The following is a 13,235-nucleotide window of genomic DNA, read 5'->3' on the forward strand; positions in this document are numbered from 1 at the left end:
AACAATAACTACACGAGGTATTGGTTTTGGACTATGTCACCTAAATTTTATAGCCGTTTCGTACCACGAGATTGTGGTCCCAAATGTTTACGCGCAATATCGCGTATTCTTAGCAGTTTTAGAAGCAAAGTTAGAAAACCTGAAAACTGCTTACCCTTTGCCGGCCCGAGATACAGATCAAGTCTACAATTATGAAGTAAACGCAGATTTGCTGCGTATAGCACAAACCGTTGTGATAGCTCCGGAACCGGTAAAACGATTAGTAAACGCAGTAGGAATCATCAGTTATGATGAAGGGGTGTATATCCCAGCCGTCTCGCGTGTCGAAAACGACGACCGTGGTCGTTTTATTCCACAACCCCAGAACATATTGTTTTCATCCCTGAGGCGAACAGTTGAAGCCTTAGCCGATCCTGCGACCCCTGAGCGTTATCGAAGACGCTTTATAGAGAATAACCCCATACCAGGAGTCATATGGCATAACCATCTACTTCAAAACGCGGATGAGATAATACCGCCGAACTATAATCACGACAATTTACGTGATGATATAGCATTGTTGGGACCATATTTAAACAAGCTGCAGAAGCATGTCCCTAAGATGGTTGATGGATGTGTAGACTTTAAGAGCACCGGAAAATTGTCTGCATTCGTTTGTAATAAGATGTCAGACCTACGCATACCACCACGTGAAGCAGGGGACACTACACTAGAATTAATGACAATAATACAAATTAATTTACGTTGGTCGCTATATCTATTTGTACTCTGTCAAGTAAAAGATAAAAATTTATTCTACTGAAAATAAAAATACAATTTAATAATGTATGCGTTGTCTTTAACTTACCTTTACAAATATCTTCAATTTTTTTATCAGTTTTTTACAAACTTGTGGTACTATTTTACGTATTAGTTGCTTTGACACTCGAAAAGTGTACGACAAGGAAGCATAAGAATCTCCAGTCAACAAGTACCTCAATGTAATGGCAAGTCTCATATGAGAACTAGTAGCGTGCCATGTATCCTGTTTAACTATGGAAGGTGCGATCATTTGCAATATTATATAATTCGAGTAAAATTTACAAACGATCCGTCAGACATTCGGAGATCACTTAGAATATTCACTCTTCTTTCTCTTTGTAGTAAGAAATTCCGCATCCACCACCTTCTCTTTCTTCTACGTTTCAAGATTACTCGATATAATTACTATATAGGCAGCACTGATAGCCACAACCTCCTCGGGCGACGTTTCTATAAACACTGACTAGTGTAGCCAGCAAAATGTTCCGCAACATGTTTCTTCATTTGCCCCCTAGTGCAGCCCAGGCTTAATTTTGACTCATTTCATAGCTCTTTTTTAATAAAGCAGAACTGTTTGATAAATTGTTTAACCATATAAATAGGTAAGTAACTAAGAAGAAGGCTATGAGGCCATCCCGTTGTAACGACTTTTGGTCAATAAACATTTATTATTACTATTGTTTCACATTCCTAATAGTGTTCGGGTAATATTATTTTGTGTGTGATTGGGTAAATAAATATGATTCGTTTTTTTAAACACATTTCTTTTCTTTTTACTGATATTTTATTGGTTGTATAAAGTTAAAATAAATACCTGACTCGATACTGAGGCTGTCTTCAGGTGAGAAAGCACGACGGAACACGCTAAACCGTGAGTACCTACTTTTATAAACCACCAAAATGAGTGACGACGAAACCACGCCCCGTTTTAATAATCAGTTAACTGAGCTTAAAAAACACCGTGAAGTACTTAAAGGTCGACTTACATTATTCGCGAACTATGTTAACTAATTAGATAAATCGTGCCTAGATTCTACAACTATTACTCATTTACAAATGCGCGTCCATAGCGCAGCCATTTTCTTTTCTGAATTTAATGATATTCAGTCAAAAATATAAAGAATTGTTGACGAAAGAGACTTATTAGTACACTTAGAATACCGAGAGTCGTTTGAATGCCAATATTATTCGATTTCAGCTTTAGCAAAACAAATGTTAGCGACGGTGAGCAAAGCGAATCAACTAAAACTTATAGGGCCTTACTACAAAAACTTTAAACCCTGTTTTACACTTGTCTAATAAAATTTTGGCTGCAAAATGAACCATATGTCAACGTCATAATTTGACATTTTTTTAGACAAGGCATAAACTGACGTTTAAAAGTTTTTGTGGTAAGACGGATAATTTTCAATCTAGTAAATCTGTATGTGTCTACAATCAGCGCCACCTATTGCAGCGGTGATAGCACGATGTCTTCGATCGTGGCTGGTGCCGCTCTGTTTTATCGATCGAGCGGTGCCGCCAATCAGAAAGGAGCAACCTGCATTACCGATATTGACACTGACGTTTTGAATGTCATGGTCACTCATTCTCACTTTTTTCTTTCTACAATATATATTTGTTAAACTGTACTTAAAGAAAATAAACGCATTAATTTACTGGGAATAAAGTGAATTCATTGAAGACGACCTGGAACCCTAAATACAGGAAGGAGTACACGCTTTAATGCGCCAGAGCCGAGCTGAAACACACACACACTAGAACCCATAACAAATAGCTTAATCTCGGAAGATAAAACTGCATATTACCAAGCAGGAAAAGAATGGCGAAAGGTTTTTTCATGTCATTTATTTATTTTTGAACATATATTTTACATTTTTAAATATAAAAAACATTTAAAAATAAAGGTTATTATTAATGTTAATAACCAGCTTATAATCCCACTGTTTGATATTCCACACTTGTTGAAAGGAATTAGAAATAATTTATTAAATAAAGAAATGCATTATATTCACGAGAACGTTTTAAAAATAGTAAAGTAGGAGTACTTTCAGGTTTATGAAGCCGACGTGTCACGTGTGGAGTTAAGTATGTTGCATAAATTGACTGATGAACACATTGATCCCGACAAAATAAAAAAGATGAGAGTGAAAAATGCGGCTCAAGTATTAAGTCTGTACCTATCTCTTTTTATTCTAACTCTCCCATAACGGGCCTGCTGGAAGAAATTTCTTTTGAGATAAGCTGTGCCCTTGTAATTTTTTTTCTTTTATATATTCTTGTTTGTGTTTTTATGTGTACATAAACTGTTAAATAAATAAGTAAGTCGTAGTATGGCAGTTGCTATCGATAATTGTGCTGCAAGAGGAGATTGTCCCTCGGAATGTCAGTATCTAATACCATTAGTACTATTAATTGACAAATTATTCGATTGCGTCATCTTTTGCGCCGCCATATGGCAAAATAGGGTGAACCATACTATTGTTGGCACCCCCCATTGATTGGCACTCTGATATAAAAATACAGATAATAAGAGGCAATTTCTGCCCATCATGACGTATGCGGGAGTTATATTCTCCCATGCAAAACCCCGCTATATCCATAGAATGCAGGTCCTGCTGAATAAATATCTCCGTAGGATAACCGGTGCGTTATTCTACGCGCAGAGTGCCTACCGTGGCGAAATTCCTCAAACGCCTTTCCAAGCGTCACTTCGACCACTTATTGTATCGGCCGCCCGATACGAACCTTCGCGGATGAGTAAGCTCCGTCGACCAAGGCACACCTTAACCCATCCTGACGACCCCATCACAGTTCCAAGAGAGCCGTAGGGAAACTAGCACTATTAGAAAATACAGATACAAGCGGAAATACCTTCACCGCCGAGGTACGCGTACGCGTAGAATTTCAAACCCCGACCCTTGCTTAGCCAGCCCGCGTAACTGAGCATTAAACTTAAAACGGCCCTAAAATTATGATCCAGTCTGTCCCTTTGCTGTAGTCAGCGACGCCCTAAGCCGAAGCTCGTACCCTAATATTCTACAATGGCAACACTATTGTCAGCCATTTTTATTTCACAGCTGCTTGTGAGTTTTAACAGAAAACAACATGTCGTGATCGTGTTCAATTTATTGCAAAAAGTGTATTAAAGGAATTAATAAGTTTAAGAGGTACTAAAAAAGGTCAATTAACTAAGTTTAATAATTTCGTAACTACTTTATCTGATATTCCTGTTCAAACCGTTACAAGTAAACAAAATAAAGAGTTTTAATATTTTGAGTGATCCATCTAGAGTTTACAAAGGGGATGAAACTAATTTTATTTTATGCCCAAAGAATACTTTAGTTATCGTTTTAAAACAATATCTGCCCAATAAGCCCCACAAATGGGGCTTCAAATTATATGTTCTGTGTGATTTGATGGGATATGCCCATAAGTTTGCGGTATATTCTGAACAAGAGAATTCAGGAAAACTTTCTAATGAACCAGATCTTGGTGCAATAGGTAATGTTGTAGTTGTAGTTCCGCAACATGTTTCTTCATTTGCCCCCTAGTGCAGCCCAGGCTTAATTTTGACTCATTTCATAGCTCTTTTTTAATAAAGCAGAACTGTTTGATAAATTGTTTAACCATATAAATAGGTAAGTAACTAAGAAGAAGGCTATGAGGCCATCCCGTTGTAACGACTTTTGGTCAATAAACATTTATTATTACTATTGTTTCACATTCCTAATAGTGTTCGGGTAATATTATTTTGTGTGTGATTGGGTAAATAAATATGATTCGTTTTTTTAAACACATTTCTTTTCTTTTTACTGATATTTTATTGGTTGTATAAAGTTAAAATAAATACCTGACTCGATACTGAGGCTGTCTTCAGGTGAGAAAGCACGACGGAACACGCTAAACCGTGAGTATAGATAGTTCAACTCAGATTTGCGCGCGGCCCTATGTGTGCGTCGGCTTGTAAATATACAACTTTCATTCGTGTGACAGTGACGTCGTCCGAGGATGACGTGTTCTTATCGCTTTTTGTTATGGGTACAGTCGTTTACGAAAATGTCTAGTTCTTCACGGAGAAAATGTTTCAAAGGAGTCAGGTAGCGTTTCAAAAAATGAAACATTCAAAGCTTTTTATTATAAAATTTTACAGTTTTTCATTATTTTCTCATACGTCTTTTCAAATTGACATTGACAGTGTCTAAGAAATAAATGAGGTGAAATATCTAAGATGAATTAAATACTCCTTACATATTTTCTAGCTCGGGGTACGCGGACAATAAATAAAAGTGTGGACTAAGAATGTAAAAAAAAAACGTAATCGTGTATAATGATGTAAACAAAATGTGTGGGGAATTTTAAAAAATTATATTGCTTCGCATAATGTCGACCAAAATAAGACGGAAATAATGAAACTCATAAATGAACGTTTAAATCAAATTGATTAAGGGATGTGGGGTAATACTTGTCGACATGTACAAAAGAATAAAGAAGAATACTATAGACATTTTGACATGGAGTCAGAATTTAAAATTCACCTTGGAAAGTAGCGAATCCAAAAATTCATCATTTGATTTTTCAAGTAGCGATTCAGAATCGTTATAAAAAGATTAACACTAAATTACGTTATAACTATGTTTCTTAAACACCTGTATACAACCCCGAAATAACTGTATTTGTACCTGACTGTACCTCTTGTCACGCACACAAAGTCACTGTATATGTACAAGGATTACCCACACAAAAGGCCGCGCGCACGACTGAGTTGAACTTACTATACCTACTTTTATAAACCACCAAAATGAGTGACGACGAAACCACGCCCCGTTTTAATAATCAGTTAACTGAGCTTAAAAAACACCGTGAAGTACTTAAAGGTCGACTTACATTATTCGCGAACTATGTTAACTAATTAGATAAATCGTGCCTAGATTCTACAACTATTACTCATTTACAAATGCGCGTCCATAGCGCAGCCATTTTCTTTTCTGAATTTAATGATATTCAGTCAAAAATATAAAGAATTGTTGACGAAAGAGACTTATTAGTACACTTAGAATACCGAGAGTCGTTTGAATGCCAATATTATTCGATTTCAGCTTTAGCAAAACAAATGTTAGCGACGGTGAGCAAAGCGAATCAACTAAAACTTATAGGGCCTTACTACAAAAACTTTAAACCCTGTTTTACACTTGTCTAATAAAATTTTGGCTGCAAAATGAACCATATGTCAACGTCATAATTTGACATTTTTTTAGACAAGGCATAAACTGACGTTTAAAAGTTTTTGTGGTAAGACGGATAATTTTCAATCTAGTAAATCTGTATGTGTCTACAATCAGCGCCACCTATTGCAGCGGTGATAGCACGATGTCTTCGATCGTGGCTGGTGCCGCTCTGTTTTATCGATCGAGCGGTGCCGCCAATCAGAAAGGAGCAACCTGCATTACCGATATTGACACTGACGTTTTGAATGTCATGGTCACTCATTCTCACTTTTTCTTTCTACAATATATATTTGTTAAACTGTACTTAAAGAAAATAAACGCATTAATTTACTGGGAATAAAGTGAATTCATTGAAGACGACCTGGAACCCTAAATACAGGAAGGAGTACACGCTTTAATGCGCCAGAGCCGAGCTGAAACACACACACACTAGAACCCATAACAAATAGCTTAATCTCGGAAGATAAAACTGCATATTACCAAGCAGGAAAAGAATGGCGAAAGGTTTTTTCATGTCATTTATTTATTTTTGAACATATATTTTACATTTTTAAATATAAAAAACATTTAAAAATAAAGGTTATTATTAATGTTAATAACCAGCTTATAATCCCACTGTTTGATATTCCACACTTGTTGAAAGGAATTAGAAATAATTTATTAAATAAAGAAATGCATTATATTCACGAGAACGTTTTAAAAATAGTAAAGTAGGAGTACTTTCAGGTTTATGAAGCCGACGTGTCACGTGTGGAGTTAAGTATGTTGCATAAATTGACTGATGAACACATTGATCCCGACAAAATAAAAAAGATGAGAGTGAAAAATGCGGCTCAAGTATTAAGTCTGTACCTATCTCTTTTATTCTAACTCTCCCATAACGGGCCTGCTGGAAGAAATTTCTTTTGAGATAAGCTGTGCCCTTGTAATTTTTTTTCTTTTATATATTCTTGTTTGTGTTTTTATGTGTACATAAACTGTTAAATAAATAAGTAAGTCGTAGTATGGCAGTTGCTATCGATAATTGTGCTGCAAGAGGAGATTGTCCCTCGGAATGTCAGTATCTAATACCATTAGTACTATTAATTGACAAATTATTCGATTGCGTCATCTTTGCGCCGCCATATGGCAAAATAGGGTGAACCATACTATTGTTGGCACCCCCCATTGATTGGCACTCTGATATAAAAATACAGATAATAAGAGGCAATTTCTGCCCATCATGACGTATGCGGGAGTTATATTCTCCCATGCAAAACCCCGCTATATCCATAGAATGCAGGTCCTGCTGAATAAATATCTCCGTAGGATAACCGGTGCGTTATTCTACGCGCAGAGTGCCTACCGTGGCGAAATTCCTCAAACGCCTTTCCAAGCGTCACTTCGACCACTTATTGTATCGGCCGCCCGATACGAACCTTCGCGGATGAGTAAGCTCCGTCGACCAAGGCACACCTTAACCCATCCTGACGACCCCATCACAGTTCCAAGAGAGCCGTAGGGAAACTAGCACTATTAGAAAATACAGATACAAGCGGAAATACCTTCACCGCCGAGGTACGCGTACGCGTAGAATTTCAAACCCCGACCCTTGCTTAGCCAGCCCGCGTAACTGAGCATTAAACTTAAAACGGCCCTAAAATTATGATCCAGTCTGTCCCTTTGCTGTAGTCAGCGACGCCCTAAGCCGAAGCTCGTACCCCTAATATTCTACAATGGCAACACTATTGTCAGCCATTTTTATTTCACAGCTGCTTGTGAGTTTTAACAGAAAACAACATGTCGTGATCGTGTTCAATTTATTGCAAAAAGTGTATTAAAGGAATTAATAAGTTTAAGAGGTACTAAAAAAGGTCAATTAACTAAGTTTAATAATTTCGTAACTACTTTATCTGATATTCCTGTTCAAACCGTTACAAGTAAACAAAATAAAGAGTTTTAATATTTTGAGTGATCCATCTAGAGTTTACAAAGGGGATGAAACTAATTTTATTTTATGCCCAAAGAATACTTTAGTTATCGTTTTAAAACAATATCTGCCCAATAAGCCCCACAAATGGGGCTTCAAATTATATGTTCTGTGTGATTTGATGGGATATGCCCATAAGTTTGCGGTATATTCTGAACAAGAGAATTCAGGAAAACTTTCTAATGAACCAGATCTTGGTGCAATAGGTAATGTTGTAGTGCGTTTGCTTCGGGGTGTGCCAAGAAGGCTAAACCATATTAAACCAATAATTATAAACCATAATTAATTGGTTAAACCATTGGTATATTTTCTAGCAAAAGAAGGAATACATACCGTTGGAACTGTGCAACAAAACAGGATTCCAAATAATAAATTACCAGACAAAAAAGATTTCATGAAGAAATCGGTGCCCAGAGGTATGACAAAGAAAACGAGAAAAAAATTGTATTACTTGCCCATTTATTGTCCAAGAATACAATAAACACATGGGAGGACTAGACCTCATGGATAGCTTTTTGGGCAGAAATCACATAATAATCAAATAGTATAAAAGAAAAGTATAAAACTAAACAATTTTTAAAGTATGACGGCGCCACCGTCGATGTGTCAACCGTCGATCTGTCAACGGTGGACCTTATATAAATCGGCGCGCGAACACGGGGCAACCGCCTACCCCCCCCTGCCGCGCCACCTGCAGCAACTGATCGCCCAGAAGAGGCGCTTACGCAAACGGTGGCAAGTTACCAGATGCCCGACGGAGAAGGCCGTCGTAAACCGTCTCGCGGAGAGAATTAAGGCCGAGCTCAACGCACACCGCAGCGAGAGCTGGGAGGCCCGCATCGACGCTGTCGACGGCGACTGGCCGTCTATACACAGACTGTGCCGACAGCTGTCGAACACCCCAGCTCCAGTGCGGCCGCTGCTGGACAGCGGCGGGGCACTTAGATACACCGCACCAGACCGCGCGGAGATCTTTGCCGAGCACCTGGAGCGTCAATTCCGCCCGAACGACACTCAAGACGCAGAACACGTCGCAGCAGTCGAGAAACACCTTGGAGACTACTTCGCATCGCCGATAGCCTCTGAGGAAGACCCAATTTTCTTCGCGCCTGGCGCAGTCAGACGCGCCATCCTCCGGACCAAGCTGAAGAAGGCCCCCGGTGCTGACGGTATCACCAACACAGCGCTGCGCCACCTGCCGTACCGTATGGTCGCGGCCCTGGCGCGCCTGTACACGGGGATACTGCGCACGGGGACCTTCCCCCGCATATGGAAGGAGGGGCGCGTTATCATGCTGCCCAAGGCGCAGAAGAACGTGCTGAAGCCAGAGAGCTATCGGCCCATCACTCTCCTGCCCACCATCTCCAAGGTGTTCGAGCTGCTCCTGCTGCGACACCTCACCCCGCACCTGACGCCGCGCCCAGAACAGTACGGGTTTCGGGCGGAACACAGCACGACGCTCCAGCTGACGAGGGTACTGCACCACTTCGCCAACACGGTGAACAGGCGTGAACACGCGGTTGCAGTATTCCTCGACATGGAGAAGGCTTTTGACCGGGTCTGGCACCCCGGTCTCATATACAAGATCTCCACGTCGGATACGCCCCGCCGCATAACACAGGTGATCTCCAGTTTCCTTACAGGTCGCACTATACGTGTGGTGGTCGACGGCGCGCTATCAAGCGCGCGCCCGGTGAGAGCGGGAGTGCCGCAGGGAAGCTGCCTCTCGCCCGTCTGCTACTCACGGTACACCGACGACATCCCCTCGGCGGAGGACTCGACACTTGCGCTGTATGCTGACGACGCCGCGTACATCACAACGTCGATGAGCGCGAAGCACGCGATCGTCAAAATGCAGCGTGTCCTCGACCTCCTCCCCGAGTGGCTGTCCAAATGGCGGCTGTCGGTGAACGTGGGTAAGACGCAGGCGATTCTCATCGGGGGCGGCCCCGCACGACCACCCAAACTGGCACTACAAGGCGCCGAGATCGAGTGGTCGCCCCGGGTCAAGTACCTGGGCGTCACCATCGACCGGCGCCTCACCATGGCTGCACACGTCCGGCAGGTCGCCGGTAAGGGCAGGGTAGCCCGCGCCTTGCTCAAACCAGTGCTCTCATCTCGCCTCCCGCTGCGTACCAAACTGGCGGTGTACAAGACGTACATCCGGCCGGTACTGACGTACGCCGCCCCAGCCTGGTTCGCCCTCACTAGCGAGAGGAGCCGCGAGACGCTACGCTCACAGCAGAGCGCATGCCTGCGGCTCATCGCACAAGCTCCCCGCTATGTCAGGAACGACGTCCTCCAGCGGGACCTTAAGATAGAGAGCCTGGACGAGTTCGTGCGCCGGCTCAGCGAGGGCATGTTCGCGCGTGCAGACGCATCTGCTTGGCTTCACGTCAAGCACCTGGCGCCCTTGCACGCGCGCCCGCCCGACGCTAAGGCCTTACCGCGCGACCTCCTGCCGGACGCGCCGCCACCACCGGACTGACGACACCCGAGCTGGCTGCACCCATCTACACGCAGCCAGCTCACACAACAGACACTCCACACACACGATATACATTCGGCGAGCGTCGTGTGCTAGGTTAATATAGGCACGACGCAACCCGCCACACAATCACGACTCCACAACATTGTACTCACGCAATACCGTGTCGCGCAAGCGCGCACACGGTGGCGCACACACTGAGCGGCGGTACACACACATACAAGCCGCTCATACATACATAATCGGCCCGTCGGCTGGAGCGTGACCGGCTAGCTCTGGAAGCGTTACAGTCGCGGGTCTAGTACACCCGTTGTGCAGGGGCGCAGAGCCGGCGTCTCTGTCGCTGGTCGTCACCCGCCGGGCCTCCCCCGGGTAACCGGGGGTCTCACCTGGCGAGGACTGACCGCCGAGATGCCGTGAAGAAGCGGCAATGTGCTGCCGCCAGCGCACCTGCAAACAAACACACGACATATTAACACATAGGGCAGCGTCGCACAAACGCTGTCCTAATTTGCCGCGCCTACATCGGCAACCCAATGACCTGCCCGTAGTAACGGGCAGCGGTTGGATCCCGCGGGAAAGGGGCATAGCCCCGTGGCCCGCCAGCCGCGCCCCCTTGCGGGGGCGCAGCGACTACCTCAGCAATGACTCGGGTCATTCGTTCGCCGACCGTTGCCGAGTGCACACCTCCCACAAATTCGTGATAAATAATTGTAGTGACTAATATTGTGTTAATTGGAATAAACCAAGTGATTGTGTGAAGACCTCTTTGTTTTATTTAACGATGTCGGATCCTGATGCCGACAAGTACATTAATTTGATTTTGTTTCCAGGACATGGCAATAAATGAAGTTAAGGGAGATGAACACAATGTAACGAACACACCCCCGTGTTCTAAGATATCAGGAACTCCTCTTTGGAAAAGGCGTAGACAGATTCTCAAAGAAAATAACCATCCTCAGAGGGAAGTTGTGTCTACCCTGTGTACAGGATTCAGAGGAATAAATGAAAAAAAAAAATTGAAATTGAAGATATTTCTGGAAGAAGAAATTGAATTTAAAAGAACCTTATACTGTATACAAATAGAGTCAGCAAGAAAAGATTTAGAAATAAAAATAGAAGTTCTTAACCAAATAAAGGGTATGCTATTATTAATTTATTTCAAAATAATTTGTAATTTTTAGTCTTCTGTATCCATATGTGTTCTGGGGTGTGATGTTGATGTTTCCTATTTGCTCATTTGAAATAGTTCCTCTATATTAGGAACATTATTTTCATTCACCGGCTCACGTTCTTTTCTTGCTGCTGCTTGCATGCTGCTGCCGTTTCGGCTGCGGAGAACCTCAAGCGGCGGAAATATAGTGGCCTTGTCGGAAACTATATTTTCGAACTATATTTCCTTTTACGGCAGAGGCACTGACGCGTCAAATCACAAAAATGAAAAAATGTTTCCTTTACTCGTTCAGTACTTTAATGAAGCTGATGGGATCCAAAAGAAGCTGTTAAAATTTGAGTCTCTAAAAAATGAAACATCAGAAACTATTTCAAATTATTGTATCTATACTTCAAGACAACTACAGGTTCCATTAGATAGGCTAATCGCTTTTTGCGGAGACAATACTAATACAATAATACATACCTAGGTTAATATCTGATTCGCCTACAGATTCGGTGAATAATTCATACCTTTTTTTTCTCATTACTCATGATTGTTACCAAATCCTAAGCCTTACTCCAATAATGTAATTTTTTAGACTTGGCGGGATCTCAAAAAAAAGGCACGGCATGATGCTGCACGTGCCAACGCAGCCTGCTCTGTGACAGGCAACAGTGTCACCATTCCAAGCTTCTCAGAAATTACAGAGAAAATCCTAAATATAATAGGTTCTGAGAGTGCTTATGGGATGGCTGGCCTATCTGAAATCTAAGTAGGCGAGGTGATGGGATGTTACATTAATACTATTAGATATTATGTTTATAGTATCGTCTAATGTTATGTTAATAGGTAATGTTATCTGATATAATGTGATTATAATTATCATTTATTATTTCAGATAACACCAATACCCTCTTCCATTCCTTTCCCCCCCTGTTCCTACCAATTCCTCACCTATCCCGATTAACATCAGTAGCAGATCGGCCCTCCGTCCCTACCACTACAACGCAGCCTTCCGTCCCTTCCACTACAAAGCAGCCCTTCGTCCCTACCACTAGGACGCATCCTACTAGGGTTCAGCGTGCACAGAGTGTCAAGAATGAGTTCTTGGCCTCCGATGTTGACACTAGACAAGTCTTATCATTAAGTGTCTTTGAGTAATATTCATTCACGAGTACTCCCCTAGACTTGGTTCCATGCAAGCAAAACTCTCATGCTATGTTTTAAAAATATAATTATGGCAATAGTAAATATGGTATTTGTCGTTTCAGGACATAAGCAATTCTTTAAAAAGAAAAAATAATAATCAGGAAAATCAAATGAGGCGAAATCATTTGGATCGGTAAATGTTTATTTATTACCAGACCAAATATAATTACGTGATAGAAGAACCTCGATACGCTGCAGGAGTCTTAGGAAAAATTTAAGACGGAGTTGATAAAACGTTTATCTGCTACTCAGGAACGTAAATTGCTACAATTATTAACGCATGTGGAAATGGGTACAAAGCCTTTGCAATTTACGCGACGAACACCTAATAAGGCAAATTTGGTCGAATAAGTTACCTGCCCACATTCAAACGATTATCGCTTC

This window comes from Helicoverpa armigera, chromosome 30 (assembly GCF_030705265.1).
Source record: "Helicoverpa armigera isolate CAAS_96S chromosome 30, ASM3070526v1, whole genome shotgun sequence".
NCBI classification, from domain to species: Eukaryota; Metazoa; Arthropoda; class Insecta; order Lepidoptera; family Noctuidae; genus Helicoverpa; species Helicoverpa armigera.